The following is an 18,527-nucleotide window of genomic DNA, read 5'->3' on the forward strand; positions in this document are numbered from 1 at the left end:
TGGGCTGTAATTATTTAACAGTCACCTTTCCCATCTCTCTTTGAAATGAAAGGTCTTTATTATACTTCTTGGAGCAGTTGCATCACAAACTTCTCTAGTGTCTTATATCACCCTATCCACACTCTCTTAGCAGAATGTAATATTTTACTGAGAAAATAGAGGCCGTCTGCCATGAGTTCCCTCTTTTTCCCTTCATTGTATTTCAAAAAGCCTTGATATTATTCCTCCATTTTCCCTCTTTCTCTTTAATCTTCAGTCTCTCCCTATCTGCTGGGTTTATTTATTTATTTATTTATTGCTGCCTTCAAGTACTTGCAGGTTTCCTTTGTTGTTAAAAAAGAGAAACAGCAACAAAGCTCATTTCACATACCTTCTCTTAAACTATGTCTTAAGAGTCTATGACTTGTTTCTCTTTCATTGTAAACTTCTAGAAAAATCAAATCTACTCTTGTTACCTCTACTTCTCCTCTTTGCAATTTGATGACCAACTTCATCATTCAGCCTAAACTGCTGTCTTTGTAGTTAGTGATGAAATTTTTTTAAAATAATTTTTTCATGATATCTTTTGTTTTTACCTAATTTTTTTGGTCTAATTTTCTCCCTGTATCCTTTCCCTATCTTCTCCCAGATAGTCATATCATATAACAATATTTTTTAAAGAAAAAAAAGGAAAAGAGGAAGAAGAGGGGGAAAAAATCAGTCAAACCTAGTAATCCATAGATAAAATCTGAAAATACATGCAATGTTTCATACTGATGGGCAACCTGCCTCTGCAAAGAAATGTGTCTTCTGATATCTCTTTTTGGGGGCCATACTTGTTCTTTATAGTTTTGTGTCATTTGCTTTTGATTGCTTTGTGATTGTTGGTCTTTCCATTTACATTGTTATAGTTATTGTGTATATTGTTTTTTTGTTTCTGCTTAATTGATTCTATTACCAGTTTACGTATTTGTTCATGCTTCCTTGTATTTCTTATATTGTTTCTTTTAGTAATATTTTATTACATTCATGTATGACTGTTTGTTTAACTCTTCCCAATTTGATGGGCATCTGTTTTGTTTACAATTATTTGCTTCCATAAATATTTTGGCATATATGGGGATTTTCTTCGTATCAATGGCATCCTTAGGCTATATGCCTAGTAGTAGAATTTCTGGGTCAAAGGGTATGGATATTTTAGTGACTTTATTTCCATATTTCCAAATTGCTTTCTTATATGGTTGTACTAAATCATAACTCCACCAGCAATGTACTGGTGTGCTTATCTTCTTACAACTTCTCTGACATTGATTATTTCCATCATTCCTGTGAACTTTTCATTGAAAAACCTTATGGTCTTTTCTTAGTCCTCATTCTTCTTAAGTACTGTAGCAGCTGACACTATTATTCACTTCTCCTGGTTACTTTCTCCTTTTGGGGTTTTTGAAACATTACTCTCTTTGGATTTTGCCCTCCTGATATTACAGCCAACAAGCATTTATTAAGTCCTTACTATATTAGACACCGTACTAAGCCATGAGGATATACAAAGAAAGACGAAAACCAATTCCTGCCCTCCAGGAGAGTAGATTCTAGAGGAGGAGACAGCATGTAAATAATTAGAATATGTTTATTGAATAGATGAAGGGTAATAGGGAAGGCATTGGAATCTTTGGGGACTGGGAAAGGCTTCCTTTAGAAAGTGAGATTTGAGCTGAGCCTTGAAGGAAGCCAGGGCAACTGAGAAGTGGAAATAAGGAAATAGAGTATTCTAGGCATTGAGGATAGTGAGTGCAAAGGCACAAGAGTTGGAAGATGGAGTACTGTGAGGAACCTCAAGTAGGTCAGTGTAACTAGAAAGTGTGGAGGGGAAGAAAATAAAACTTTAAGTGGTAAATAGAGAATTTTAAATTTTGTTCTGGAGATGATTTGGGGCCTTTGGTACTCACTGAATGGGGGTGAAGGGTGAGTTACGTGACATTATCTGATCCACACTTTTGAAAGATTAAGTTGGCAGCTGAGTAGAGGATAGATTGGAGTGGAAAGTAAGACTTGAGATAGAAAAGACCAACCATGTCTATTTCAGTATTCCAGGTGTGAGGTGATCAGGGTCTGAACTAGTGCTGTGGCTGTTTTAAAGGAGAAAAGAGGAAATGTAGGAGAAATATGAAGGTAGAAACTATACAAGATTTGGCAATAGATTGGATTTGTAGGATGAATGAAAGGCAATATCAATCCCCTCAAAAATAAAAGATGATATTGAGGTTTTAAGATTGGTTAATTTTAAGGGTGGGGTGGAGCAGGGAACAGCATAAGGGAAATTAGGAGGCAGAAAAGGTTTGAGGAGTTTAGTTTTGGATACACTGAGTTTAAGCTGGCTATGGGACCACCAATTTGAGATGTTCAAAAGGCAGTTGGAGACTCATGACTAGCTCAGCAGAAACGTTTTAGGCTGAAAATATGGACCTGGACATCATCTGTATAGAAATGATCATTGTGATGAGATCACCAAGTGAGGTGGTACAGAGTGAAAAGAGAAGGGACCTGGGACAGTGCCTGGGGGAAGAGGAAGGGATATGCTTATGGTTAGTGTGACATGGCTATAGAACCAGGGAAGGAGACCAAGGAGTAGTTGGATAGAAAGGGGATGAGCCAGGAGATATCAGTGTCACAAAAATCAGTAGAGGAAAGAGTCGATGACCAAAAGTTTCATACTCTGTAGAGTTCAGGAAGGATCAGGGTTCAGAAAAATCCGTTAGAATTATCAATTAGGAGATTATTGGTAACTTTAGAGAGGAGTTTCAGTTGAGTGATAAAACTGGAAGCCATATTGCAAAGGATTTAGGAGTGAACTGAATGAGAGGAGAGGGAATTGAAGCCCTAATTATAAATGACTTTGTGTAGGAGTTTAGCCACAGTAGCTTAGGGCAATGGTCAAATCAAATGAAGTTTTTTCTTTTAAGTTTTTTTGGGGGAGACATGGGTATATTTGTTCTCAGTAAGGAAGAAACTGGGGAATAGAGATTGAAGTTGAGACAGTGGATATAATAAGGAACAATTTACTAGAGAAGTAGAAAAGGGATCCAGGTAGCATGAAGAAGGAGTTTGCATTAGCAAGGAGAAGGGCCACTTCTTCATTCAGAATCAGCGAAGGAGGAGACAGTGTGACTTTGGACAAGTCACTTAACCTTTTTGGAACTCAGTTTCCTTATCTTTTAAATACAGATATTAGGCTAGATGGATTAGAAGTTCCCTTTCAACTGACCTGGAAAACAGATAAAAGAAAAAACATTTAAGAATCACTAGACTGCTTGAAAACTGTAACCAGAGAAACAGCATAGATATTATATTTCAAGGAATCTTAAAAAGAAAACTGCCCAGATTTCTTAGAAACAGAGGGCAAAGTGGAAATAGGTATGATTCTGTGACTCCATTGGCCCCCAATTTATTCTAGGATCAATTTGTAAACTCTTTTGTTTGGCAATTAAAAATCCTTCATGACCTACTTCCAACTTACCTTTTTAAGTTTAAGCTTATTATCTATTACTCCCACTATATTTTTAAAAATTAATTTCATTTTTTTTTTCATTTATAAAGCACTTTCCCCCCTCTCACTTCCCTTTTCCCACTGGAAAAAGTAGGAAAAACAAAATGCTTGTAATGAATGTGACTAGTCAAAATAAACAAATTTTTCCATTGGTCATGTCAAAAGGTGCATGTTGAATGTGGCTATAGTCTTTTTGTTTGTTTTTTAAATTAAGTTATTTTTAATTAAAAAACCTATTTTCTTTTCCTTCTATCTCCTCTCATTGAGGGAAATAAAGAGAAAAGGAAAATAAAACCCTTTTAAAAAATGTGCATAGTCAAATAAACCAAATTGCTTTATTGACTCTGCAAAAAAATGTCTCTCAGTCTGCATGGCTTTGTCAGGAGGTGGGTAGCCTGTTTTTTCCTGGATCCTCTAGATTCATAGCTATTCATGACATTGATTATAGTTTTTTTTTTTTAAAGCAATTGGGATTAAGTAACTTGCTCAAGGTTACATGGCCATTTATTTTTTGGTGGGTGCCAAGTATCTGAGGCCAGAACTGATCCCGGGTCTCCTGATGCTGGGTCCAGCGCTCTTACTCACTGTGCCACCTGGCCGACCCATTATAGTTTTTAAGTCTTCTAGCTGTGTGACCCTGGGAAAGTCGCTTAACCTTTCTCAGTCTCAGTTAACTCATCTGTAAAATGAGGATAATAATAGTACTTTACAGGGTTGTTGTGAAGATCAAAAACATACAGCATTTTATGAAGGGATGATATCTAAAAAACAAAATTAAGGGGTGAAAGAGGAATAAATTGGGAGAAGGAGAAAGGAAGAGATAGAATAGGGTAAATTATCTCACATATAAGAAGCAAGAGAAAACTGTTACAATGGAGAGGAAGAGTGGGGAGATTAAAAAGAATGAGTCAACCTTACTCTCATTGGATTTGACTTAGGAATAACATACACACTCAATTGGGTATCTTACTCTACAGAAAAGTAGGGGGAAGGGGATAAGAAGAGGGGAGGATAAAAGGGAGGGCAAATTGGGGGAGGGGATAGTCAGAAGCAAACACTTTTGAAAAGGGACAAGGTCAAAGGAGAAAACAATAAATGGGGGGCAGGATAGGATGGAGCAGAATATAGTTAGTCTTTCATAATATGACTACCATGGAAATGTTTTGCATAACTACACATGTATATCCTATATTGAATTGCTTGTCTTCTCAATGGGAATGGGTGAGGAGGGAAGAAGGGAGAGAATTTGGAACTCAAGATTTTAAAAACAGATGTAAAAAATTGTTTTTACATGCAACCGGGAAATAAGATATGTAGGCAATGGGGTATAGAAATCTATCTTGCCCTACAAGAAAGTAAGGGGGAAGTGGGTAAGAGAGGGTGTAGGTAGGGAATGAAAGGGAGGGCAGACTGGGGGAAGGGATAATCAGTATGCATGCCATCTTGGAGTAGGAGGTAGGGGAGAGATGGGGAGAAAATTTGGAACTTAAAATCTTCTGAAAATGAATGTTGAAAACTAAAACTAAAGTAAATTCTGGGGGAAAAAAGAAACATAGCTTTTTGCAAGCCTTAAATTGCTATATAAAGCAAGCTATTAGTATTATTTTCAAAGTTAGACTTTACAGTGAACATTGTTGTTATTGTATAAATTGTTCTCCTGGTTCTACTCATTTTACTCTGTATCACTTCATTAAAGTCTTCTCAGGTTTCTCTGAAACTGTTCTTTTCTTCAGTTCTTGTAGCATAGTAGCATCCTATTACATTCATATGATTTGTGCAGTCATTCTCCGGTTGATGGGTACCCATTAATTTCCTTTTTTTTTTTTTTTTTTTTGCCATTACAAAAAGAGATGCTATAAATATTTATATATACATGGAACCTTTTTCTCTTTCTTTGATCTCTTTGTAGTACAGGCCTAATAGTAGTATTATGGAGTCAAAGGGTATCTACAATTTTGTATCTTTTTGGACATAGTTCCAAATTGCTTTCCACAGTAGTAATACTACTTCACAGCTCTACTAACATTGCATTAATGTGCCTATTTTCCCACAGTCTCTCCAACATTTTTCATTTTCTTTTTTTGTCCACTGCCAATCTAATGGTTTAGAAGCTCAGAATTGCTTTAATATGAGTTTTTCTCATTATTAGTGGTTAGGAATATTTTTATATGGCTATTGATAGCTTAAATTTCTTCCTGTAAAAAATGCTCATTCATATGCTTTGACCATTTATGAATTAAGGAATCTTATAGACAATTTAAGATTCTACTAACATGACCTTACTATACTTCCTCACTAAAAACATTCCGTCTTCCATTTTTGTTCTTTTGCAACGCTCTTTTCATGCCTGAAATGTACTCTTGCCTCTCCTCTACCTCTTAGAATTTCTAGTTTCCTTCACTTTAAGCCTCATCTTCTTTTTATATGTGACTTTTTTTGTCACCTCCCATCTGTTAGTATCTTTCCCTCCTCCAAAATTACCTCTATTTTGTATGTATTTTGTAGCTTCGTAAGTGTTCACATGTTGTCTCTCCAAATAAAGTAAATTTTTTGAGACCAGGGATAGTTTCATTTTTTTTCTTTATTCCCAGGTCTTAGCATAGATCCTGGTCCATGGAAGGCACTTAATAAATGCTTGTTGAGCTCCTCCCCCTGCCCTTCCCCCCTATTTAGTATCTTCCTTGTCCTTGTTTTTTTTGTTTTTACTACTTCCATAGCAGCAGATGTTTTTCTTTCTCTGTTTCTCTCCTTGAAATAATTTCTCTTCATACCTATCAGTGATGTTACATGTTGTTTATTTTTCTTCATTATCATGCTTCATCCCACTAAGTTTCTCTGTTTAGTGTAGGATTACTGTTTAATGCAGGTTTCAGATGATCTCAGACATTTATAGGATGTTTTTCAAATATGTGTGATCTGGACATATAGTGTACCATATTCCCCCCCTCTTCTCTAACATTAGAATTCATAGTTTGGCAGTTAGCTCAAGAGATATATTGCAACCCAGTATGTCTCTCAATCATTCCATAGCTGCTAAGCCACTTTATTTCCACTCTGTCTCACAGCAGGTTCCAGTAGAAAGCATATCAGTAATGAAAAATAGTAATTCAGTACCATGTTTGGTGGAACATTGAGAAGGCTTAAAGATTTGTAAAGGAACCAGGGGATTTCTCAGGCAGCTTAGAGAACTCATATAATGAATAGATTTGCTTGTCTCTGCCCCTGTTGTAGCATACAGCTCTGGAACACAGTAGAAAGAGCTAATGTCTTTAATATCTTAAATAAGAATTTGTCACTGACAAGGAAAAAAAATATAACAAAAAGTCTTGGTGTACAGTTTAGGATTTTTCTTGAGTAGGTGAAGTTTTAGAACTTGTTCTTATTTCAGTGGATATCTTGAGAATTCAAATACTTTATTTGGATTTTGGTATAAATTTGGATAATTTTAATTAACTAAAAAAAGAGTTTAATTTGGTCCATATTTGTTGTTAAATTGTGTCTGACTCTGTAAATCGTACAGTCCATGAGGTTTTCTTGGCAAAGATACTAGACTGGTTTTTCATTTTCTTCAAAGGATTAAGGCAAACAGGATTAAGTGACTTGCCCACGGTCACACAGCTAGTAAGGGTCTGAGACTGGATATGAACTTAGATCTTCCTGACTCTAGGCCCAATGCTCAATCAACTGAGCCATCTAGCTCTCTTTGGTCTATATAAACCTGTAGTCATCTAAGCTGTGTGTAGTATTGGCTAGGAAAGTATAAGCAGAGGAAGGAGTCTTTTAGAAAGTATGTATTTCACTGAAGGGTTAGAGAAGATGATCATGGAGAGTGTGCTACACAGGGCCTCAGATTGGTTAGAGTGGTGGAAGTCATTAATCATTATTCCTCAAGCAGTGCTGTCTGTGAGAAAAAATAGACTCAGTTATGGAGGGGCATGTCCATGTCAGAATGATGGCTTTCAGATGCTCCTTGCATTCAGCAGCAGTGTGCTGTAGTGGCAAGAGTGCTGAAATTAAAGTCAGGAGACTTAGAGTGAGGCCTGGGGCAAGTCAGCTAACTTCACTGAGCCTTAGTTTCCTCACATGTAAATTGAGGAGAATAATTATTGTATTTTTGCACATCTTACTGAGATTTGATTTGATTACCTCTCTGTAGTAGGTGAGTATCATGCTTCATTACTAGTACTCTGGAATCATGCTTGGTCATTTCATTTCAGAATCAAATCGATCAAATGAAGTCATGTGCAAAGGACTATTTAAGTATAAGCTATTATTGTAGCAAAATTGAGGAAGACAACCTCAATGAGATTCTCAGGCAGTATGATATAGTGGACATAGTGTTGGATTTCTAGTCAGGAAGACTTGGATTCAGATCTTGCTGAAATTTACTAGATGTGTAATTATGAGCAAGAACCTTTTTTACCCTTAATTTCCTAGTATTAGTAGATAGTATATATCTCAGAGGGGTATATTGTGAGGCTCAAATGAGATAATGGATAAAATGTTTTGCACCATGCTAGGTACTGGAGTTATACAAAGTTTAGACAAGACGTGTTTCCTGCTGTTATGTGACTTACAGTCTGAGGAGGAGGGATATAACATATATACAGACAAGTAAAATAGAAAATAATACATCATGAACACATAAGAGGGAAGTAAAGTGTGCCTTATGAGCTGTAAGGTGGGGAAAAGGACATTATTGTTCAGACAGGAACAAAGAAAACTTCATGAAAGAAGTTGAATGAGCCAGTTTTAAAATTTTATTCTGTTATTCTTAAGAACAGAGAATGTTAAACAAACTAAAATGAGCACTACCATATGTGTGGAACAGAGATTATTACATGAAACTGTGAATCTCTATTATGTACAACTTTTTTTTTCTTTTAAATAATAAATTCAGTATATTTCTTTCAAAGTTGTATTGCTTGTCAAGTTAATAAGCATTTATTATGTCTTACTATATGCCAGGCAGAGTACTAAGCATCCGGAATATAAAGACAGGCGAAACGGTCCCGGATCCCAAGGCACTCCCATTCTAATGAGGGAGGACATCACGCCCGCAACTGTGTGTGTACAAGATATACATGGGGTAAACTGGAAATAATCTCAGAAGGATTTTCATGTGAGCTTCCTTCTGTTTTCTTCTGTGCATTTCAAAAACGTATTTCAGTGACTTCTCTTCTGTTTGGCAACCCTGTCCTTATCTTCTCTCTTTCTTCCTACTCTCTTGCCCCTATTGACAGAAAAGAAAAACAAAACCCTCATAACAAATAGGTATAGTCAGGTAAAGCAGCTTTTCATGTTGCTGTGTCACAAAAACTATGTCTCATTCTTTGATTTGATTACCTCTCTGTAGTAGGTGAGTATCACGCTTCATTACTAGTACTCTGGAATCATGCTTGGTCATTTTATTAGAATTCTTCAGTCTTTCATAATTGTCTTTTTTTTTTTTAACATGGCCAATTTGGGATTTTTTTACTTGATTATACATGTTTCTAACAGGGGTTTGCTTTTTATTGCTTTCTCAGTTGGGGGGAGGGGTTTAGAGTTGAGAGGGAGATAAGGTAGATTTTCCTTTGGAAAAAAATAGAAATAAAAAACAAGTTGTTTGTCTTTACTATGTTGTTGTATAAATTGTTTTCTTGTTTCTGCTCATTTCACTCAGCATCGGTTCTTATAAGTATTCTCAGGTTTCTCTAGACCATTTCTTATGATGTTCATTTCATTACATTCATACATCTTAATTTCTTCAGCCATTTCCCAACTGATGAGTACTCGTTAGCTTGCAGAACTGCTATAAATATTTTTGCTCATATGAATTCTTTTTCTCTTTCTTTGAACTCTTTGGGGTATAATCCTTTTTGTGGTATCATGGGTTCAAAGGATATGCATAGTTTAATAACTTTTTGGGTAAAGTTCTAAATTGCTTTCCAGAATTATTGGAGTAATTCACAGCTCCATTATCAGTGAATTAGTATGCCTTTTTTCCTGAAGCCACTCCCTCTGCCAGTTGTAATTTTCCATTTTTTGTTGAGATAGTTTATTCAGTAGGTGGATAGGATTCACCAGGAGATCTGAAGAGAAACAAAAGCCATTCAGGTCATAGGAGATGTTGTGAGCAAGGATGTGGAGGCATGGATGTATTGACTGTATAGGGAGGATGATGAGTAGTCTAATCTGGTTGAAGTATTAGGTTTGTATAGGAGGGTAAGAATTTGAGAATTAATCAGGTGACAAGTATTTTATAAGAGCTTATAAATTTTCTCTGGAGATATATAACCTTGTATAAATAGATACAAAAAAATACAAGATCATTTTGGGAGTGAGAGGCACTGTCAGCTTGTGGGATCAGGTACTACCATTCTTTCAGGTCCTTTTCCTCTACCTCAAACTATTTCTCCTCTCACAGATCTGGCTTCCAGTCCTTTCATATAGCTGTCACCTTAGTTCAGACCCTTATCAGCTCTTGAGTAGACTATGTTAAATGCCTTCTAATTGTTCTTTCTTCTTTGAGTGTCTCCCTACTCAAATCCATGCCACACACTGTTACTGAAATGCTTTTCCTGAAGTACAGATCTGACCAAGCCAAGTCCAGAAGACTAATCTTCCTGAGTTCAAATCTGGCCTCAGACACTCACTAGCAATGTGTGTAACTCTATAGGCTTCTTGCTGTTTCTAGGATCAAATAAAAGCCTCTCTTTAATTTTTAAAGACCTTTACAACTGTGCTCCAACCTATCTTTCCAGCTTCATTTTACATTCCTCTCCATTCCGCACTTGTGATCCAAATGGGCTTTCTCTCTGTTACTCAAATATGGTCTCCATCTCTAGTCTTCGTTCCTTTGCATTTGCTGTACCTCAAGTCTGGAATGAGGTCTCTCCTCTCCTCTGCCTCATAGAATCCTTCTTCCCTTGAAGGCCAAACTTGGGCATCATCTTTTAGTGAAGCCTTTTGTAATTTCTCCAACTGCTAATGCCCTCTTTCTCAAAAGACCTTTTAAATACTTTGTTATTTATACTTATCCTCTTTATATTCATTATGTGTATATGTATCTAGGTCCTTATTTTATTCCTTTTTAGAATTTCTTTTGACAGATAGAAGCCACTTCAGTACTTGTTAATTAGTCGATGTAGAAGATGGAACTTGATTGAGCTTTAAAGCTATGGAGTTGTGGACAAAGAAAAACAAAACATTCCCTGTGCCCACGTGGCAGCTGGGTCAAGTATTTGATGGGTTGTTATGTAGATTGGCTTTTTTTGGCCCCAGGGGATGGATTGAAAAGCAATAGATAGCAAATTGAGGGTAGATGTCAGGAAAAATCTCACAATTAGAACAGTAGTAATTCATTCTCTCCTTAGAGGTTTTCAGTCAGAGGTTCCAAAATTACTCTAGTGATCATTCTGTGATCATTCCATCATTCCATGATTTCCATGATCAGTTACATTATAATGAGAGTTAATTTTATGTATGCCTTAGACTGGATGGCTTCTGGGGTTCCTTATAGCTCTTAAATTCTCAGATTCTGTGAGGGAGTAAATTCCACACATGGGGATGGCCTATACAAAGGCATGCAAATAAGAGATGGAATTTTTTGTGTGAAGACTACCAAGATGTTTTTTATTAGATCATTGAATGCATGAAAGTGAGTAATATATAAGGTAGACGTGGAAATAAACCTGGAAAGGTAGATTTGAGTATGTTTTAAAGGACTTCCAATGGCAAACAGGAATTTGTAGTTGATCTTAGGGTCATTTTGGAGTTTATTGAGCAGGGGAATGGTATTGTGATAATTGTGCTTTAGGAATATCACTGCCAATTGTATGGAGAATGGAACCCCATTAGGAGGCTGTTTGCAGTAGTCAGGGTGAAAGGTGAAGAGTACCTGAAGTAACATCTTAGAGAGATGGAGACAGAGATGTTGTAGAGGTATAATCTACAAGATTTGACACCTCATGGGATATTTGTGGAGAAGGTGAGGGAGCTGAATATCATACTGAGTTTTCGAACCTGGAAAACTGAAGAATGGTAGTGCCTTTAGTAGAAATAATGATGTTTGGAAGAGGGGTGGGTTTTGGGGGAAAATTAATTCTATTTTGTACATAATGAGTTTGAGATGCCTTTAGGACATTTGGTTGTGAATGTCCAGTAGGCATTTGGTATTGTAGGGCAGCTAGGTGGAGAGGTGGACAGAATGCTGGACCTGAAGTCCAGAAGACTCATCTTCCTGAGTTCAGATCTGGCCTCAGACACTCACTAGCTGTGGGACTTTGGGCAAATCACTGAACCCTGTTTGTCTCATTTCCTCATCTGTAATATGAACTGGAGAAGGAAATGGCAAACTACTGCAGTGTCATTGCTAAGAAAACCCCAGAAAGGGTCATGGAGAGTCAGACACAACTGAACTGACTGAAGAATGACAACAATGTAGTCCTGGAGATCAGAAGAGAAATTAAGACGAGAGAGAAGGCTGAAAAGGCAGCATGGCATCTGATGAAAGATTCTGAATGCCAGACTAAGGAGTATCGAAGATTGGACTGGGGGTAAAGGTTTAAATTACATTTGAGGAATCTACCGTCTGACTCTAGACAGCTTTGTTTGAAAGGGAAGGAGGGGCCTTAGTGGATTGCTTCTCAGTGGTGAATCAGAGTAAGTATGTAAGAAAACTCAGGGGACTTGGCTTCTTCCGGACCTCTAGTAATGGTCAGCAGATTTGGGTTTATATGTGAAGTCTAGAGCCACTACCAGAGAGGTTTTGTTTGTGCACATTTTCACTAGTTGGAGAGTAATGGAGGTGATATGGCAGTTCCTCTTGTAGTTTTGTATTATGCTACAGAAAAACAGGTTGTTCATTTAGTAGTCTGTATGCCTTTGTCAGCAGTGAGAAAAGAAGAACTGTCTCATGTGAATGAGGATGATGTCACATGCCTAGAAGTGGTTATATGAGGCCTTTGAGATAAAAGAAAAAAGGGAGTTACATGTATTTGGAGGAAGAGAAGGCATACTACATTTTTCTCTTCTTATATAGTTCTCTTAAAATAGGGATGGTGAGTTTCTCTAAAAGTAGGAAGGACTAGAACTGATTTACTTATATATTAACTAGGGATATTTAAAGGGGAGGAAAAATCATAGTATTTAATTATTGACATAACTTTTTTATAGCAAAAAAGGATAAAGATTAACTGGTTCCTTTATTTTACACAAGTTTAGTTCCAGATCATCATATACCTACAGTTTCCTTCAAGTAAGATATTCTTTCTGTTAAACTACACTGATTAATACTCCCAAAGCTCTGGTTACACCTGGAATGCATAAGAGAAGACAAAATGGTAGTCAGATTTTGTAAGTTCATTTTTTGTCTCTGGCTCTTAGGGTATTTACTTACCTCCATCACCCAATCTTCTGACCTTTTAAACTTTGTAAATTGTGATCTATGTCCTTTGGAGTCCTACTCTTGGATAATGGATATCCTAGGGCTTGAAAAACAACTAAATGAATTTAGCATTTATTAAGCACTCTCAAGCATTTATTAACTACTCACTATGTGTAAAGGAACTGGCTTTTCCTTATCCTTCAACTGCTCATGCCCTCCCTCCCAAACTATCTTAGATTTAAACTACTTAATAACTGCATATTTATTCTATACATATTTTTGTATGTATTTACTTTCTCTTCCATTAGAATGTAAGCTCATTCTAAATAGGAATTGTTTTATTCTTTGGATTTGTATCTATCCCTGGCACCCAGCACAGTTCCTGGCTCATATTTGCTAAATAAATGCTTGTTGATTGGGTGATTGATTGCTAAGCACTTGAGATACAAATAGAAAAGCAAAATGATCTTTGCTTTCAAAGTGCCCATGTTCTAATATGGCAAGATAACACATAGCAAGACATTACATACTGATCTCATGTTCTGTAGAGTGCAGTTGCAAAGCAGATAGTAATAGATTTTTTAAAATGTCTTTTCAGTTGATAAAACCAAATCTATTTCTTGTGTTTAACCATTTCATGGTTGCAAGGACTTGGGTTGTCAAGAATTTTCTTTTCCAGGTCTTCGATTATTGTGGCTACTAGGGGGACTGGTGTTTGCAATAACTGACATGGCAGTTGCCAGATTGTTTTCACAAGGGTTCTTGCCCTGGATGATGGCTGCCAGGTTGGAAACAGACTAGATTGGGGAGTGGAGGGGAGAGCTCTTCCTAGAGCTCTTGGGCTTTTTTGTTCATTGGTAACAGCTGTCTGGTGGTTGGTGTTCAGGTTAATCATAAGAATCCTTTGCCATCAGACTGAAACATAAGGTTGTAAGCTAAGTTTTCTAAATTATTTTTCCTGCTTTTGTGATATTGCTAGCTTTCTGGATTGGAAGAATAGCGATAGATATTTCTTTTGCTGGGTGTCAGCTTTGGCTGAGCTATCTGGGTTAGTTCTTGTCTGTGGTCAACAGGCAGTTGATTTTCAACTTGAATTTTATATCAGCTGTGATTGAAATGTAGAGTGGGAGTGAACTATAACGCCTTTCACAATCCCTATTTCAAGTTTGACATTTTCAGTTTCTGCTGAGCTTTAGTTCCCTGTTAATTGTTCATGTTGATAGCAATGCCAGCAGTTCTGCCCCCAGTGGAGGCCAGAGTACTGGATTAAAAAAGATCAATCAAGCATCTGTGATAACGTGGTGATTACTAATGGCATATCACAGAATTGAGGATTTCAGCAAGAAGGTTGATGTAGTGGTGTTGCACTAGACTGAGGGCTTCAAAATCAGGAAATGACCATTAACTTAACAGCTGTGTTTTACATTTCCAGGAAAACTTATAAGAACGGCTTCTGCCTTTTAGAAGTCTATGATCAGCATTTGCTTTCTCTTAGTTGATGGCGGCCTTAATTAATAGATTAAACAAAAAGAAATACTAAGAGGTTGCTCGTTATTTCCTTTACTTAGGCAAAACTTCCTTCGTGGTCCATTTAGGTAGCCATATGTTACCTTACCATTTATCTGGTGGAAATGCAGTAAGATTTTCAGGTGCAAGTCTTGGTAGACAATATCTTCAGGTTGCTGCACGTTCCAGTCCCTCAGTAGCCACATTTACTAAAGACCTAGAAAAGAAAATACTCACCAGCTAAAGTCCTTGCAAAGGTGAAATGGTTCAACACAAGAAACTGATTTTATTTTTATCAACTGAAGAAATACTTTAAAAGACCCATTGTTATCTAGTTTACCTCTGTACCCTGTCCTGGTTCTGACCTGGACTCTTCTCTCTTCTCCTTTATACTATTTCCTAAGAATTCTATTATTATCTCTATGCCAGTAATTCTCATCTATTGTTTTCTTTAACTGATATGCTGTGTTTTTAAATTACATTTACAGATTATCTCCCCTCAATGAGGTCTCTTGTAACAAAGTAAAGCAATTAATTAAAACTAATAATGTACCTGAAATGCATACAACATTACACACCTGTAGCACCCTTGTCTCTATTTTAAAAAATTAACAAATCTATTTTTCTCTCTTACCCCCTACTGTATTAGGAAGAAGAAAACACAAATTCCTTGTAACAAATCTGTATAGTCAAACAAGACAAATTGCCTTAATTGTTGTATGCTATATATGTATATACACATATACATGTATATATAAACATACATATACATACATATATGCATGCATACATATGTGTGTGTGTATGTCATTCTATGCCCTGCATCCCAACCATCACCTTTCTGTTAAGGGATAGCATGTTTTATGATTGGTGCCCTAAAATTATGGGTAGTTATTATTGATCATAGTTCTTAAGCTTTCAAAGTTTGCTTTTTACAGTGCTGTTCTTGTTTTCCTGGTTCTGTTTATTTCATTCTTTATCAGTTTATAAAAGTCTTTAGATTTGTTCATTTTTATAATATTGATGTTAGAGTATAAAACAGTGGTGTTAAACTCAAATCATTCTGGATGCCACTAAATTGTACATAAGGACTCTTAAGGGGTGCTTATTGACTTGGAAAACCACGTATTAATATCATCTAGGTTATTATATTTTTATTTACTTTATTAAATATTTTCCAGTTACATTTAATTGCACTTGTCAGTGTTGCAATCTTATTAATTGTTCTGGTTCTGCTTGCTTCAATCTGCAGCAGTTCAAATGTGATTTCCATGTTTTTTAAACAATTATTATTTCTTCATGTCTTACAGTGCAATAAAATTTCATCACATTCTTGTATTACAGCTTATTCACCTGTTCCTTAAATAATGGACATTCCTTTAGTTTTTAGGGTTTTTTTTTTGAGGGGGGAAGGCAAGGCAGTTGGGGTTAAGTGACTTGCCCAAGGTCACACAGCTAGTAAGTGTGTCAGGTGTCCAAGGCTGAGTTTGAACTCAGGTCCTCCTTACTCCAGGGCTGGCGCTCTGTTTTTAGCTATCAGGGTTATAAATATTTTTGTTCAAATGAGGTTTTTTTCCCTTTCTCTTTTATCTCTTTGGATTATAGGTCTAGCAGTGGTTTAGCTGTATCAATTAATAATTATAATTATCAGTTAATAATGATAATTCCAAATTGATTTCCAGAATAGTTGTATCGATTCATAGGTTCACCAACAGTACTTTAATGTACCTGGTTTTCCACAGATCTTATAATGTTTATCATTTTCCTTTTCTATCATCTTTTTCATTGATGAATGTGGAGTGGATTCTCATAATTGCTTTAGTTTGTATCTATCAAATTAGTAGTATTTTGGAGCATTTTTTCTATTTTATTTTATATATAGCTATAGGTGGCCTGGGTTTCTTCTCTTGAGAATTGCCTGTTTGTAGTGTAGGCAGTTTTCAGATAAAGAAATCAAAGCTATTTATAGCCATATGAAAAAATGCTCTAAAAGACTCAGAGAAAAGCAAATTAAAACAATTCTGAGTTACTACCTTATACCTATCAGATTGGCTAATATTACAGAAAATGAAAATAATAAAAGTTGGAGGGGATGTGGGAAAATTGGGGTACCTGCAATATTGGTGGAGTTGTGAACTAATCCAGCCATTCTGGAGAGCAATTTGGAACCATACCCAAAGGTCTATAAAACTGTACACACTCTTTGATCCAGCAATACCACTAGTAGGTCTGTATCCCAAAGAGATTTTTTTTAAAAAAGGGTAAAGGACCTATTTATACAAAAATATTTATAGGAGCTCTTTTTATGGTGACAAAGAATAGGAAAATGAGGGGATGCCCATCAATTGAGGAATGACTGAACAAGTTGTGGTATATGACTGTGATGGAATGAATACTATTGTACTATAAGAAATGATGAGCAGGATGATTTCAGAAAAACCTAGAAAGACCTACATGAATTGTTGCAGAGTGAAGTGAGCAAAACCAGGAGGACATTGTACTGATTGTTGTCCTTCATTCTCAGAGAGGACCGAAATGACATTACTGTGCTAGAGTCAAGTTACAGGTGTGTTATTTCCCTAGTCAGTTGTTTCTCTTTAATCTTAGCAAAATCTTGGGATTTGTTTGGGTGAAAACTTTTAAATTTTATGTAATTAGGATTATTCATTTTATCTTCTGTAATCATCTTTATCCCTTATTTGGTCATGAACTTTTCTACTATTCACAGATCTGATAGATAATTTTTTCCATGTTTTCCTAATTTGTTTATGGTATAACCTTTTATACCTAGGTTACATACTCATTTAGAACTTATACACATACACATATGTATATACAAGATATGAGGTATTAGTCTAAATCTTTCTTCCATATTTCATTTTCCCAGAAATTTTTGTCAAGTAGTCCTTATCCCAGTATCTTGGGTCTTAACTTTTATCAAATACAGGTACAAAATATACTTTTTCCTGTATATTGTATAACTAATCTGTTCCACTGATTAATCTTTCTATTTTTTTAACCAGTACCAATTTTAAAAATAATTATTATTCTTTTCAGTAAAATATGAGATCTGGTACTGTTAGATTCCCTTCATTCCCATTTGCTGTAATTATTTTTTTTCAGTTTCTTGACCCCTTTTAACCTCCTTATGAATTTCATCATTATTTTTTCTATTTCTGAAACATAATATTTTGGTAGTTTGATATAGCATTGAATATATTAATGTAGTTGGTTTTTTCTTTGTTATTAGAGCGACTCATTCAACTCATGAACAATTAATACTTTTCCAATTAGGTCTTTATTTTTGTAAACAGTTTGTACTTGTAGTTATATAGTTCTTGTAGGTATCTTGGAAAGTAACCTTTCAGATATTTTATGCATTCTTTAGTAATTTCAAGTGGAATTTCTTTTTCTCTCTCTTCCTGCTAGGTTTAATTGCTATTATATAGAAATACAGATGATTTGTGTGAATTTATTTTATATCTAAATTTCATGAAGTTATTATTAATTGTACCAATTAACTTTTAAAATGGACTTTTTAGAGGTCTTTTAAACCTCTAAACTTTTAAAACTTTTTTAAAAATGGTCTTTTTTAGAGGCATACCATCAAATTGTAGCAGCAAGCACCCTAGCATACCCAGGATGGCTACTAGCACAGGTTCCTAGATCTGCTTTTCTAAAGGAAAGCACCTCAAAATGGATTAACAATCTTGCTTTAATCAAACATATGTCATTTACCTAGTTCAGGGGGAAAAGGTCAGCACCCTGAATGTCAGAAAATACAAACAGGTTACAAGCAGACAACAAATACAGACAGAGAAACAGACCAGCAGATAGGCTTCCAGCTGTCTGACCATTATATCCATACCTAGTCAGTTACCAGAGAGGGAAGCACCAACATCTGGGTTTTCAAAGCCAGGGGGCTCAATGTCTGCCCATCGTCTCATCTGGTTAAATCACATAACTCTTCTCAAAGTGGGCCCCACAGCAAAACCTCACATCAAGGTATATATAGCCTTCTTCTGGGTCAGAGATCATCACAACCCTTGTGACCCACTGCACAATCACAAAGTAACAAGGTGTAGGCATTCCTGAAAAACAAGTCTCCTGCCATAGGCTCCATGT

At 36.0% G+C, this 18,527-nt stretch overlaps 1 protein-coding gene and 1 long non-coding RNA gene across 9 annotated transcripts in view; one reads left to right on the forward strand and one right to left on the reverse strand.

Annotated features, from left to right (window-relative positions):
- Nucleotides 1-18,527, forward strand: part of ASCC1 (activating signal cointegrator 1 complex subunit 1) — a 154,547-nt gene that overhangs the window by 63,717 nt on the left and 72,303 nt on the right. The gene's annotated exons all lie outside the window — the stretch shown is intronic.
- LOC138148438 (uncharacterized) lies at nucleotides 8,623-18,469 on the reverse strand. The gene is made up of 3 exons (XR_011165066.1): nucleotides 18,271-18,469; nucleotides 14,512-14,619; nucleotides 8,623-8,759 (listed from the first exon to the last, which is right to left on the reverse strand). It is a non-coding gene; the product is annotated as an uncharacterized lncRNA (long non-coding RNA).

The sequence above is a fragment of the Petaurus breviceps genome, unplaced genomic scaffold (assembly GCF_028583685.1).
Source record: "Petaurus breviceps papuanus isolate PSGF00001 unplaced genomic scaffold, PetGlider_PUasm1.0 90825, whole genome shotgun sequence".
Lineage (NCBI taxonomy): Eukaryota > Metazoa > Chordata > Mammalia > Diprotodontia > Petauridae > Petaurus > Petaurus breviceps.